The sequence below is a fragment of the Pteropus medius genome, unplaced genomic scaffold (genome assembly GCF_902729225.1).
Source record: "Pteropus medius unplaced genomic scaffold, Ma_sr-lr_union100, whole genome shotgun sequence".
NCBI lineage: Eukaryota > Metazoa > Chordata > Mammalia > Chiroptera > Pteropodidae > Pteropus > Pteropus medius.
In genome coordinates, this window is record NW_024340851.1 from 2,726,727 (window position 1) to 2,741,025 (window position 14,299).

General features: G+C 34.7%; 1 pseudogene; it reads left to right on the plus strand.

Moving 5' to 3' along the window:
* The first annotated feature begins 7,469 nt into the window (after nt 1-7,469).
* On the plus strand, nt 7,470-7,588 carry LOC120592120 (uncharacterized; annotated as a pseudogene).
* The last annotated feature ends 6,711 nt before the right edge of the window (nt 7,589-14,299 follow it).

A 14,299-nucleotide genomic window follows, 5' to 3' on the forward strand; every position in this document is an offset into this window, starting at 1 on the left:
TTCCAGTGTAAACAAATATTAATCATGAAAGTAAATCTTGAAAGTTTTATCAAAGTCTCTTAGAACTTGAAAGAACTTTAATAATACTACTTCTGGATAAAAGAGTTCCTTGGTCAAGTAAATGTAGGAAACACTGAGTTTAAAATATATGGGAAAAAAATGAATGTATGTAATTCTGCTAAGAGCTTTTCATATGCTTAAATGCATGTGAATCGCCTTATGGGATACATTTCCTAACCCGATAGCAGAAACCCTTTTCTCAGAATACCTGTAACATTCAGAAAGTTTTCTGGGAACAGATTTGAGAAACTAGGTTGTAAACCCCTATTTATGGCAGAAAAACTAAAAGCCCAGAGAAGTATGTGATTGGTATAAGTTACACTTGCCTTCTAAACAGTTTATTTCTAAACCATTTCACGGTCAGATGACACCATACTTCCTTGGAATAACAGATCAACTCTTATAGAGCTCCAAAGATTGAGTTTTAGCCACATTACTTTTACTTACCAAGTCAAGCATATTATGGTATAATTCACATAAAATAAATTCTCCCTTTGAAAATATGTAGTCTAGTGAGTTTTGACATGTATACACTTGTATAACCACCAATATAATAAAAATATAGAACATTCGTATCACTCCCTAAATTTCCTTGATGCATTGCAATCGATTCTCTACCCATTCTTCAGCCTCCAGAAATCACTAATTGCTCTGTCACTGTACTTTTGCCTTCTTTAGAATGTCATCTAAATGAAATCATTCAGTATGTAGGCTTTTGTGTCTGTCTGATTATACTTAGACTTAATGATTTTTTGATTCACGCATGGCACCTCCTGTATCATATTTTAAAGGAATTTTTTATATTTTATAAATATTCCTTTTTATCACCAAGTAGTATTCCATTAAATGGCTATATCACAATCTGCTTGTCCATTTATCAATTGATAGACATTTGGGTTGTTCCAGATATTGGCTTTTATAAATAAAGCTGCTATAAACATTCTCATTTAGGTCTTTGCATGAACATCTGTTTTCATTTCTCTTGAGTAAATACATAGTGGGATTGTTGGATCATATGGTAAATGCAAATTTAACTTTTTAAGAAACTGCAAAATTGTTTCAAAAATGGCTATCTCATTTTGTATTCCCACTTGCAATGTGTAATTTTAGAATGAACTTCTCAGTTTCTATAAAAAAAGAGACTGGGATTTTGCTTGAGATTACATTGAATCTGCAGATCAATCTGGGGATAATTAGCTTCTTAACAACAATGAGCCTTCCAAATTAGAAACATCATATAATTATTTCAGTTTCGTTTTTTGTTGATTGTAAATAGAAACGGGTTTTTTGTTGTTGTTTTGTTTTTGTATATTGACCTTGCTAAATTCACTAACAAGATCTAGAAGTGTATTTTTTGTTCGTTTGTTTTTGTTTTTTTGTTTTTTGAGATTCTTTGGGATTCTCTACATAGATGATCATGTTGTCTGTAAATAAAGACAAGCTTACTTTTTTCTTTCTAATCTTGTCTGCCTTGTGCTTTTTCTTGTACTATTGAAGTGCTAGTGCCTCAAGTACAATGGTGAATTGAAGTGGTCACTGGACATCCTTGACTTGTTCCTGATCATAGAGGGAAAGCAATCTTTCACCATTAAGTTGTCCTTTATCAGTTTGAGGATGTTTCCTTCTATTCCTACTCTGCATAGAATTTTTAGCATAAATAGATATGTCCCACTTATTTATTTTATCCAGTGTATTTGGAATTATACCAGTTATTTCTTTGGAGCTCATTTTAACTATATTTTATGTAGAATAGTGCTACATAAAACTTTTTTGCAATAATGGAGATGTTCTATCTTATGATATCCAAAACAGTAGCCACTAAGCCACATGTAGTTATTGTATCTAAGGAATTAAATTTTTAATTTTTGAAAGTTTGAATAATTTGATATTCAATAACTACATATAGCTAATGGCTACCATATTGGACAGTGCAGATCTAGTACAATACAGTAATCAGTAAGCAGCTCTCTGGATAGCTGTATAAATTGGTAATAGTGTATTTACTCGTGATTTATTTTACAAATTTAACTTCAGATATTTCCAATTTTTGTACTTAGAAAACTACCTTTAGACTTTCCTATTTTGATTTTAGTAACTCACTTTAAAGATCATGTTGTGCCACTTATGTGTACTTAAAAATACCAAGGTCGAATTTCCAAATTCCTATAGGGCAAGAGCAAAGATGCTTATTATATTATTACAGGTCTAAGCTCCAGTCACGCCATTTCATTAGCTGTATGCTTGACTAATCAAATTGGTTTTCCTTGTGCCAAAATTAAATTAGAGGAAGAAAATTGAACTAAATTCAAAACAGTATTAATACCTAATGCCACTCAAAGAAATCCTGGGGCATATGTAATTAATATTAGTAGTATTGTTTGAGATCTTGCAATATAATCATTTTTTGCTATTTCTTTACCCCTTTAAATATTAGTATTTATTTTGGAAACTTCATAATAGTTACACTAAAATTTGAAAATAAAATTCACACAAACACTATTCTGCTGCTGAGCTAGCTTGTCATTACAAAAGTAATTTTAAAAGTCTGTTTCATGTCTGAAATGAATACTTAGAATAACTAGTATTGTAGTTATTATGTGTCATGATAAAAGTTTCAGAAAAATTCCTAACTATAGTCTAAATAATTTTCATAAAATTATCCATAGAAATGGCAGCAGGATGGCTTACTCATTTTAGTTTGAGACTGACATTATACCCAAAGAAAAAATTTACATGCTTATTTTTCTAAACAAAGTCAAAGGCACAATGTGATAAGACTATTTTTAAACCTTTTTTGTCCTTTATCTTTAGTGTAATCGACATATAGCAATGTCCTGTAATTTATATTATAGGTCTATAGTTTATACTGTTTACAGCTTAGGAGGCTTGCATTACCTCTGTAGTCCACTTAATATTTATATGTTACCATAACCTTCCATTTAGCATTGATTGGCTCTTGACTTATTGGCCATTGTATGTTATATATCATAATTAAAGCCAGAATTCACTCGCAGGTGGGAAACCTGCCTCTTGTTAATATGTAAATGTAAATTGAAAGAAAGTAATCTAATTTAAACTTTTTATTTGTTTGAGGTGAATGAGTTTTTGCCAGGAATATTTGTCATCTTCTCTAATTTTATGTAGTTCTTATCTCTTGCCCATGGATAACAGTTTTGCTAGGGCTTGCTTTTTGTTTCCTGCTTCCCTCCACTTACCACCTTCCTCCTTTTTGTACTCACATAATTGTGCATGAAACAAGCTGCTTCTAAAGTCATTATTTGGAGAGGAGCAAAGGATTCTTGTCACACCTGCAAATAATTAGAACTGGAATATAAACTCAGAATCTTTTGTATATGCTACATTGTGAGTGCTCACTAAATATTAAATGAATGGAAGTGCTATAATTGCTGCCACATGGAAACTGAAGCATCTCTTTTAAAGGTATTTATTTGGTTTTATACTGCTCATGAGTTTCTAGCCCCTTGTATCCATTTCTGGAATCAATATTGTATTAATATCAGGATTAATAATTTTAGTTTTCTTAATTTGAAAGAAAACAGATTTTATTATATTTCTTAGTATCATATAAAATATAATGAAGAATTTCTCACTTAATCTTTTTGTGAACATTTTTTTCTTTTCTCATTATTCTTTATTACTTTAGCTTTTGTTTTCAACATATACCAAAGTATTATGAAAGAATTATAGTATTCTATACATTTTACTCTGTACCTTATAGAAATAGAAGTTTATATTTACAGTTCACAAAGGGAAGCTGTAAAACAGTTCCAGATTTATTTAGTTGGAGGAAAAGGCAATTTAAAATGTCTGTATAATAACTAAATCAGGTTAAATGGTTTGGAAGAAAATAGTAAAATAAAGATTTAGGATACTCTCAAATTATATTAAGTGAACTTTGCCGAAAGGCTGAATGGAATTAGAAGTATTGTGGGTTCTTTTTACTGTATCTCACTTAGAATTATCCTAGATATAAGACATTCAATAACCATGAATATCCATAGCCTGTAGGACTTTTTTTTTTTTGCAATGATAGACTTTTATTTTTATTTTTAAATTAAGCTTATTGGGGTAATTATAAAATTATATAATTTTCAGGTGTATATTATAATTTAACATCTGTATATTATAATTTAACATCTGTATATTTGGGTGTGTTTACCACCCAAAGTCCAGTTTCCTTCAGATACCATATATTTGATCTATTTTACCCACTTTACCCTCCCCCTCCCCCGTATATTCGACTCCCTATAACCATCTACATACTATTCCTCCCCCACCTCCTAACCTCTGGTAACAACTAGTCTATAGTCCATGTCCATGAGTCTCTGTTTGTCCTGTTCCTTTGTTGCTTTTAGGTTTATATCCCACATATAAATGATATCATGTAATTTTCAACTTTTTCTGTCTGGCTTATTTAGCTTAATATAATTATCTCGAGTTCCATCCATGTTGTCGCAAATGGCTATATTTCATCTCATCTTATGACTGAGTAATATTCCATTGTATATATGTACCACCACTCCTTTACCCAATCATCTAACGTAGGATACTTTGGTTGCTTCCATGTCCTGGACACTGTGAATAATGCTGCTGTGAACATCGGTGTGCAAATATCTTTATGGATATAATTTTTTAAGTCTTGGGTAAATACCCAGTAGGGGCATAGCTGGATCATATGGTAGATCAATTCTTAGTTTTTTGAGGAACCTCCATACTGTCTTCCATAGTGGCTGTACCAATTTGCAGTCCCACCAGCAGTGTATGCGGGTTCCTTTTTCTCTGCATCCTCTCCAACATTTGTTATTACTTGTCCTGTTGATTATAGCTATTCTAACATGTGTGAGATGGTATCTCATTGTGGTTTTGAGTTGCATTTCCCTAATAGCTAGCAATGTTGAGCATCTTTTCATATGTTTTTTGGCCATTTGTATGTCCTCTGGGGAGAAGTGTCTGTTCAGATCTTCTGCTCATTTTTTGATTGGATCATTTTTGTTGTTGTTGTTGTTATTGAGTCGTGTGAGTTCTTTGTATATTTTGGATATTAGGCTCTTAGCGGAGGTGTTGCTTGCAAATATATTTTCTCATTTTGATGGTTGTCTTTTTACCTTGTTGACAATTTCTTTTGCTGAGCAGAAGCTTTTTAGATTGATGTAGTCCCATTGATTCATTTTTGCTTTTACTTCCGTTGCCTTTGAAGCCAAATTGATGAAATCTTCTTTAAGTCCAAGGTACTTGAGTCTATTTCCTATGTTTTCTTCTATGCATTTTATTGTTTCAGATCTTATATTCATGTCCTTAATCCATTTTGAGTTAATTTTGGTGTGTGGTGATAGACAACAGTCTAGTTTCATTCTTTTGTGGTGGCTTTCCAGTTTTCCCAGCACCATTTATTGAAGAGGCTTTCCTTTCTCCACTGTATGTTTTGGGCTTTTTTGTTGAAAATTATTTGCCCATATAAATATGGGTTTACTTCTGGAATCTCGATTCTGTTCCATTGGTCCGTGTGTCTGTTTTGCTGCCAATACCGTGCCATTTTGATTCCTGTCGCTTTGTAATATAATTTGAAGTCAGGCAGAGTGATGCCTCCAGCCTTGTTTTTTTATTTTTTCCTCAGGATAGCTTTTGCAATTTGGGTTCTTTTGTGTTTCCATACGAATCTGATTATTTTTTGTTCTATTTCTTTAAAAAATGCCGATGGGATTTTGATGGGGATTGCATTATATCTGTATAATGCTTTAGGTAATATGGTCATTTTAACTACGTTGATTCTTCAATCCAAGAACATGGAATATCTTTCCATTTTTTTTGTATCTGCTTCAATTTCTTTTAATAGAGCCTTGTAGTTTTCATTATATAGGTCCTTCACATGTTTCATTTAATTTATTCTTAGGTATTTTATTCTTTTTGTTGCAATTGTGAAAGGAATAATTTTTTCCACTTCTTTTTCTGACACTTCGTTGTTAGAGTATAGGAATGCTATGGATTTTTGAACGTTGAATTTGTATCCAGAAACTTTACTGTATTTGCTTATTGTTTCTAGTAGTGTTCTAGTAGTCTTTAGGGTTTTCTATATAGAGAATCATATCATCCACAAATAGTGACAGTTTGACTTCTTCGTTTTCTATTTGGATGCCTTTTATAGCTTTCTCTTGCCTGATTGCACTCACTAGGACCTCCAATGTTATAATGAATAAAGGTGGCAATAGTGGACAGCTTTGCTTGTTCCTGATCTTAAGAGAAGGTTTTTAGTTTTTCACCATTAAGTGCATTGTTGGCTGAGGGTTTGTCATATATGGCCTTTATTATGTGTCCTTCTATACCAATTTTGTTAAGTCTTTTGTTCATAAATGTGTGCCATATCTTGCTGAAGACTTTTTCTGCATCTATTAATATGATCATATGATTCTTATTTTTTACTTTGTTTATATGGTGTATCACATTAGCCGATTTGTGTATGTTGAACCACCCCTGTGCCCCTGGGATGAAGCCCACTTGATCGTGGTGTATAATCTTGTTAATATATTGCTGTATTTGGTTGGCTAATATCTTATTTAGGATTTTTGCATCTGTGTTCATGAGAGATATTGGTCTGGAGTTTTCATTTTTTGCATTATCTTTACCAGGTTTCGGTATCAGGGTAATATTGGCCTCGTAAAATGAGTTGGAAAGTATTGCCTCCTTTTTGATTTTTTGGAAGAGTTTGAGGAGAATAGGTATTAAATCTTATGTGACTTTTTGGTAGAATTCACTGGTGAAGCCTCTGGTCCTGGACTTTTACTTTTTGGTAGGTTTTTGCCTGTAGGACTTAATAATGTTATTTAAATTGGACTGTGTGTGGATGGGTGTTATGAGGTGGAAATGGCATCAGCCTTATATACTATAAAAATGTTGCTCTGTGTGGTTAAGATTTCAGAGATATAATTTGATCCATAGTACCATCAAATCTATAAAAGAGATACTTCTGTTGTCTTGTGCTTTTATTATAGATTTCAAGTTTTATTAGAATTTGTTTTTTTTTCTTCTTGGCTTCTTTCAAGACTTTATATTAATTTGTTTAATTGTTACAGCTTTGTTGGGAAACCCTAAATCAAGCTTCACACCGAAAGCACTACTAATCATTGTATATCTAGAATTGACACTGAATTTCATGAGTCACTTTCACTACTGTTCTTGACAGAGTATTTTTTAGTCTGTTATTGTCCTCTCTACTTATAGAAGCTGATAATGTTTAACTATATTTTAAACAATCAGAAGGTTGCATATATGCTATTATTGTATTTTCCAATTAAAAGAAACACAAACTGTAAATATTGACCAAGTGACATTTTTATAAACGAGTAAAGAATAATTCAAGATTATTTTAGCCCTCTTTAAATACAGCTTGTTTTGTCTAGGGCCATGCCACCCTGAACAAGTCCAATCCCATCTGATCTCGGAAGCTAAGCAGGATTGGGCCTGTTTAGTACTTGGATGAGAGACCACCTTGGAAGACCAGGTGCTGTAAGCGTAAAAAATAAAAAATAAGGGATTGTAAGCTGACAAGGTCCTTGCAGTCTTTGAAGTCAACCAAGGGTTGCCTTGCCTAAAAAAAAATAAATTAAAAAAAAATTTTAAAAACGAGAATAAAAATAAATATAGCTTGTTTTCTTGAAAAACTTTGTACTTAAAGATGATATTGATGGTGATGGGTGTGGTGTAAGAAGCCTGATCTATGAATAATATCCTTTCTCCCTTGTGTATATAAAGCCTTGAAACTTATTTGGTTAGCAGTTATTGGCTAAGTCTGGTACTGATTTTGATTCAATCTTAAGCTCCTGCTAAAAACACCCCTCTCCCTGCTTCATCTTCCACCTCACCCCCACATTTCTTAGGTCTATCTTTGAGGTAGGTATGCAGCTACTCTTTCTTAGTTGAAAGAGTTGAAAACTTTGCTTTATTATTTTGAAGTTATTTTAATGGATTTTAAAATATTTCTTCTTGATCCTGTAGGTATCTTGTTAGAACATAATTTTAGTAATAATGTCCTTTGTACTTTATTCCTTTCATAAGTCTGGCCTAGTAAAGTTGAGTCAAGATTATTCTTTAAAATAGCTAGACCTGATATTTTCTAAAGCATTTTATCGGTAATGAGGCACATTTAAACTCTGGGTTGTTTATAGTGTCTATGGCTATGAAATTAGCTTGACCAATGGTTAAAACAATTCATTTTATCTTTCAATGCCATTTACAAAAGAATTGGAAATTCTACTTTTTATATAATCTTTAAACTTAAAAGTTAGAAAATTACAAAAGAATTTCATGAACACTATATATAGCATATTAGATTTTCAGTGACAGATAAAATTGCTCAAGAGCTATGTGACTCATTTGTATTAAAAATCATATAATATCACTAATTTGTACACTTCTTTATTTTATTTTATTTTTTTAATTTTTTAATTGCAGTTGACATTTAATTTTATATTAGTTTCAGGTATACAGCTTAGTGGTTAGGCATTTATATAACCTATGAAGTGATCCCCTAATAAGTCTATTACCCCCTAGACACCATCCATAGTTATTATAATATTATTGACTATATTCCTTATGCTATACTTTATATCCCTGTGACTATATTTTAATAATTTTTTTTATTTCATTTACAATTGGCATACAAAATTATATTAGTTTTAGGTATACAGTATTTATATAATTTATGAAGTTATCAATTTGATTAATCTAGTACCCATATGACACTATACATAGTTATTATAGTATTATTGACTATATCCCTTATGCTGTACATCCCCATGACTATTTTGTAACTACCAATTTGTACTTAATCCCTTCCCCTTATTCACCTACCCTCCAAACTCCCCCTATCTGGCAATCATCAGCATGTTCTTTGTATCTGAGATTGTCTCTGTTTGTTTATTTTGTTCTTGAGATTACACATGTAGGTAAAATCATAAGGCATTTGTCCTTTCAAAGTAGTGTTTTGGGTTTGTTTGGATAAATACACAGATGTGGGATCATTGGGTACTTCTTTCTTCTTTTATAGCCTTTGTTTTAAAGTCTCTTTTGTCTGATGTAAGTATTGCTACCCTATTTTTTTTTTTTTTCATTTCCATTATCATGAAATATCTTTTTCCATCTGTTTACTTTCAGTGTGTGTGTGTCTTTTGTGGTGAAGTGTCTCTTGTAGGCAGCATAAATAAGGGTCTTGTTTTCTTACCTATTCAGCCACTCTGTCTTTTGATTGGAGCATTTAATCAACTTAAAGTTATTGTTGATGGATATATAATTATTGCCATTTTTTTATTCATATTTTTAACCTTTTTCTTTTTCTTTTTCTTTTTAAAGCACTCCTTCTAACATTTTTTATAATACTAGTTTGGTGGTGATGAACTCCTTTAGCTTTTTCTTATCTGGGAAGCTCTTTTTATCTGTCCTTCAATTCTAAATGATAGTTTTGCTGGGTAGTCTTGGTTGTTGGTCCTTTCCCCCCACCCCCATCACTTTGAATATTTCCTGCCAATTCTGGTCTGCAGAATTTCTGTTGAGAAATCAGTGTACAATCTTATGAGAGCTCCCATGTAAATAACTAACTGCTTTTCTCTTGCAGCTTTTAAGATTCTGTTTGTCTTTAATCTTTGTCATTTTATTAGGCTGTGTTTTGGTGTGGGCCTTTTTCTGTTCATCTTGTTGGAGACTCTCTACTTGCTGAGCTTATATGTCTATTTCCTTCATCAGGTTAGGGAAGTTCTCATCATTATTTCTTTAAATAGGTTTTAAATCCCTTGTTCTCTCTCTCTACTCCTTCTGGTATCCTTATGATGCAAATGTTGGTACGCTTGATGTCCCAGAAGCCCCTCGAACTATCCTCATTTTTTTTAATTCTTTTTTCTTATTGCTGTTCTGATTGAGTGTCCTCTACTACCCCATCCTCTATGTTTTTGATTCAGTCCTCCATTTCATGCACTCTGGTGATTCTCTCCAATGTACTCTTCATTTCTGACTGGTTCTTATGTATGTTTTCTATTGCCACTTTTTTTCTTTCACTTTGTTAATGTTCTTACCGAGTTCATCTACTTTTCCCCTAAGTTCACTGAGCATCCTTATAACCAGTATTTTGAACTCTGCTTGTCTAAATGTTGTTTATAGATAGATTTTTTTTTTCTGGAGTTTCGTTCTATTCTTTCATTTGAGACATATTTCTTTGTCCACATTTTGGCCGCCTCCCTGTGTGTTTTCTATGTATTAAGTAGGGCTGCTATGTCTCCCAGTCTCCCTACTACATAAGTGGCCTTATGTAGTAGATGTCCCGTGGAGCCTAGTGGTGCAGTCTTCCCTGGTCACTTGAGCCGGGGGCTCCAGGTATGTCCCTTGTATAGGTTGTGTGTGCCCTCCTGTTGTGGCTGAGTCTTGGTTGCTGTTGGTACATCAGTGGGAGGGATTGACCCTTGGGCTGATTGGTTTTGAGGACTGGCCAGTGAGGAGCTGATCCTACAAAGCAGGATTTGCTTTAGCAGGGCTCTGGTGCCTGCCCAATATGCCCTTTGGGTATATTGCCCTCAGATGAAGCTTTGAGTGATGCTCTGGCTCCTGAAGTTGGCCACCGAGTGTTCTGGACCTTGGGGTTCCTGGGAGGAGCCCAGCTGCAGGCCTAGTTCAGCCACAGCCTGTGTCCTGCCCAGGGCCACCTAGGAAGAATCACTAAGAAATCTTAAGATGGCTACCACTGGCACTGGGCTTGGTGGTGCCATGAGAGGCCAAGCCAGGAATCGAGGCTGGCTGCCACTAGTGCCGAGCTTCAGGATGCTCAGCAAGTGATACTGGGCATGCTGAGGCCAGATGCTGTTTGTTTGAGTTTTGCAAACCTTTGAGAGATATTAGGAAAAACTGCAGCATGAGCCAAGACAGATCTTTTGTTTGGAAAATCTGCTGGAAGCGGCTTGAGTGGGCCCTCAAGTCGGATGGGGTGGTGTCTCAGGGGATCACCAGGTTGGGGTGAATGGTGTTATCCAGGTTGATGGAGACTCAGATATGGCAGCCACCTGCATCTGCACAGTGGGAGTAGGGAAGACTCATCAAAGAAACAGTGCACTCTATCTAGGACAAAGCCACCCAAACCACCCCTCCAGCCCTCACCCTGAAGCTAGAAAATTTATTTCCTCCTTAGAAAATTCATGTTACCTGCACCTTCCAAGCTGTTGCCCCAGTACTGGAGCCCAGAGCAAGTGAATTGGTCAGTGAACAAAACTGTGGCATGGGCCCCACAAGAGGAATGTCTGCGACTCTCTCAGCCTTCCACCCCCACTTAGCCACAGTCTCTCTTAGTTTTCACAGCCAGAAGTTGTGATGACTTCTCTTCCTGGTCCTGGTCCCTGGACTGGGGAGCCTGGGTGGAGCCGGGAACTCTGCTTCTCTGGGGTGACCTTCAGAGTCAAGATACCTTTCCCGATTCTCAGTCACCATGTGTGGGTGTGAGACCAGCCTGTTCTACATCTCCGCCCCTCCTACCGGTCTCGAGGTGGCCTTTAATTATGTCCCAGTTGTAGGATTTCTGTTCAGCTAGACTTCAGGCGACACCCAATTATGGCTGTTTTGTAGTTGTAATTTTGATATGGTTGTGAGAGGAGGCAAGCACAATGTATCTCCATTCCACCATCTTGACCAAAGCCCTGTACACTTTGGGTTTTATTTGGAGCTTGATGCCAAGTTGATATACTCGTTCTCCCAGCAAATGTGGTAGTCGCTTGGCTCTGGTTAAATTCTATATCTCTTAGCATCATTGATTAGGTATTTCCTGTGATATAATCAGGAGAATTTAGTGACTTATTCATCTTTCTTGGCAGTAAAAGTCTTTTTTTTTTTTAATTTTTACTTTTTATTAAGTTTATTGGGGTAACATTGGTTAATCCAATTATATAATTTTCATGTGTGCATTATAATTTAACATCTCTATATTCTATTGTGTGTTTACCACCCAAAGTCCACTTTCCTTCAGCAACCATATATTTGATCCCCTTTGCCCTCTTGACCCTCCCTTAACCCCCTACATTTTGACCCCCCCTTTAACCATCTAACTGCCCCCCCCCATCCTTTGGTAGCCACTAGTCTATAGTCCATGTCCATGAGTCTGTTTGTTTGTCTGGTTCGTCTGGTGCTTTTAGATTTATATCCCACATATAAGTGATATCATGTGATTTTCAACCTTTTCTGTCTGGCTTATTTAGCTTAGTATGATTATTTCAAGATCCATCTATGTTGTTGCAAATGGCAGTATTTCATCTCTTCTTATGGCTGACTAATATTCCATTGTACCACAGCTTCTTTATCCAACCATCTATCATAAGACACTTCGGTTACTTCCATGTCCTGGCCACCGTGAATAATGCTGTTATAAACATTGGTGTGCAAATGTCTTTATGGATATGAGTTTTCAAGTGTTTGGGGTAAAATACCCAGTAGAGGAATTGCTGGATCGTATGGTAGATCAATTCTTAGGATTTTGAGGAACCTCCATATTGATTTCCATAGTGACTGTACCAATTTGCAGTCCCACCAGCATTGTATGAGGGTTCCTTTTTCTCCGCATCCTCTCCAGTATTTGTTATTACTTGTCCTGTTGATTATAGCTATTCTAACAGGTGTGAGATGGTATCTCATTGTGGTTTTGATTTTCATTTCTCTAATAGCTAGCGATGTTGAACATCGTTTCATATATTTGCAGGCCATTTGTATGACCTCTAGGGAGAAGTGTCTGTTCAGGTCCTCTGCCCATTTTTGGTTGGATCATTTACTTTTTTGATGTTATTAAGATGTATGAGTTCTTTTTATATTTTGGATAGTAGGCCTTTATTGGAGGTGTTGCGTGCAAATACATTTTCCCATGCAGTTGGTTGTCTCTTTACCTTGTTGACGGTTTCTTTTGATGAACTTTTGATGAGAAGCTTTTTAGTTTGATATAGTCCCATCAATTTATTTTTGTTTTTACTTCCTTTGCCTTTGAGGTCAAATTCATAAAATCCTTATTAAATCCAAGGTCTCTGAGTTTAGTTACTTCGTTTTCTTCCATGCATTTTATTGTTTCAGGTCTTATATTCATGTCCTTAATTCATTTTGAGTTAATTTTGATGTGTGCTGAAAGACAAAAGTCTGCTTTCATTCTTTTGCAGGTGGCCTTCCAGTTTTCCCAGCACCATTTATTGAAGAGGCTTTCCTTTCTCCACTGTATGTTTTTGGCTTTTTTGTTGAAAATTATTTGCCCATATAAATATGGGTTTACTTCTGGACTCTTGATTCTGTTCCACTAGTTTGTGTGTCTGTTTTGCCACCAATATTATGTCGTTTTGATTACTGTCACTATGGAGTATAATTTAAAGTCGGGCAGAGTGATGCCTCCAGTCTCGTTTTTTTTTTCCTCAGGATGGATTTGGCAATTCGAGATTTTTTCTTCTTCCATACAAATCTGATGATGTTTTGTTCTATTTCTTTAGAAAAAGGCGATGGGATTTTGATGGGGATTGCATTAAATCTGTCTAATGCTTTAGGTAATAAGGTCATTTTAACTACGATGATTCTTCCAATCCAAGAACATGGAATATCTTTCCATTTCTTTGTATCATCTTCGAGTTTTTTAAAAGGATCCTATAGTTTTCATTATATAAATCCTTCACATTTTTGTTAAATTTATTCCTAAGTATTTTATTATTTTTGTTACAATTGCAAAAGGAATTATTTTTCCACTTCTTTTTCTGATACTTTGTTATTAGAGTATAGGAAAGCTATGGATTTTTGAACATTGATTTTAAAACCAGAAACTTTACTGTATTTGCTTATTGTTTCTAGTAGTGTTCTTGTGGAGTCTTTAGGGTTTTCTATATAGAGAATCATATCATCCACAAATAGTGACAGTTTGGCTTTTTCGTTTCCTATTAGGATGTCTTTTGTATCTTTCTCTTGTCTGATTTCACTTGCTAGGACCTCCAATGTTATATTGAATAACAGTGGCAATAGTGGGCAGCCTTGCCTTGTTCCTGATTTTACAAGGAAGGTTTTTTAGCTTTTCACCATTCAGTATATTGTTGGCTGAGTATTTGTCATATATGGCCTTTATTATGTGTCCTATACCAATTTTGTTAAGTCTTTTGTTCATAAATGTGTGCCATATCTTGTCGAAGTCTTTTGTTCATAAATGTGTGCCATATCTTGTTGAAGGCTTTTTCTGCATCTA